This window comes from Mandrillus leucophaeus, unplaced genomic scaffold (genome assembly GCF_000951045.1).
Source record: "Mandrillus leucophaeus isolate KB7577 unplaced genomic scaffold, Mleu.le_1.0 Scaffold342, whole genome shotgun sequence".
Classification (NCBI taxonomy): Eukaryota; Metazoa; Chordata; class Mammalia; order Primates; family Cercopithecidae; genus Mandrillus; species Mandrillus leucophaeus.
In genome coordinates this window covers 621421-622578 of record NW_012103610.1, presented here as the reverse complement: position 1 = coordinate 622578, position 1158 = coordinate 621421, and positions in this window count along the sequence as shown.

Here is a 1158-nt window from a genome sequence, read left to right as displayed (position 1 = left end):
AAGGCTTGGAGGCCAGACTATGTGGCTCACGCCTGTAATCCCAGTACTTTGGGAGGCCAAGGCAGGCAGATCACCTGAGGTCAGGAGTTCAAGACCAGCCTGGCCAACATGGCAAAACCCCATCTCTATTAAAAATACAAAAAAATTAGCTGGTTGGTGGTGGGTGCCTGTAGTCCCACCTACTGAGGCAGGAGAATCTCTTGAACCCTGAAGGTGGAGGTTGCAGTGAGCCGAGATTGCACCACTGCACTCCAGCCTGGGCAGCAGAGCGAGCCTTCATCCCTCCCCCCGCAAAAAAGAAGAAGAAAAAGAAGAAGAAAGGCTTGGAGGGCTGGTGGGATCACTGGCTAGACACAGCCTCCCAGGGTGACAGTCCCTTGGCGAGGCTACCAAGTCGAGAGTCTGGCCTTTCCTAATGCAGGTCCGAAGGAAATACTTGGTCTCCATCTTCAAGATGTTTTGGGGGAAGCAGGAATCCCAGGAAGCAATTAGAAAAGGAAACAGCAGGCTCAGCTGCTGTGTGGTTAGAATCTATCCCTGGCATGCTCCCTAATTCTAATTCTGCTGAGACCTAACCCAAGCCTGACCTCCAGGCTCCTCCAGGAGGACAGCAATGAAAATTCCTCACATTTGTACACTTTTCCGTAAAAGGTGGCTTAGCTGTATGATGTCCTTTGAATTGCACTATGTCGTAAGGGAGTATAATTAGCCCTATTTACAGTTGAGAGCATAGGACCTCAGAGAATCACACCACCTTGTGCAGTGTCACAGGAGAGCCTTGTAGGACGGGGGCGAGCCCAGCCTCTGAGTCTGAATCCTGCGCTTCTCCTCCAGCTGCTGGGTAGCCTCCAAGAAAGATGCAGCTTGCTTCCTTTGCTTTCTTTTGTCTTTCCTCCCTTCTTTTTGTTTCTTGATAATGATATCTTTATTTCAGCTATTAACAGATTTATTCCTAATGTTATCAGAAAATAATAATTATAATAAAATTACGCTGTATTCCATGAAAACCCATACCTGTAAATTTTCCAGATAATCCTGCTAGGTACCATAAGCCTTTCTAAAAACACCATTTTGAATCGAAATATCTCTAAAAATGCATTATGCAATCCTTTACTTTTTAATCAGGTTAGTTTATTGCAAATGTAACATGCTAATAAA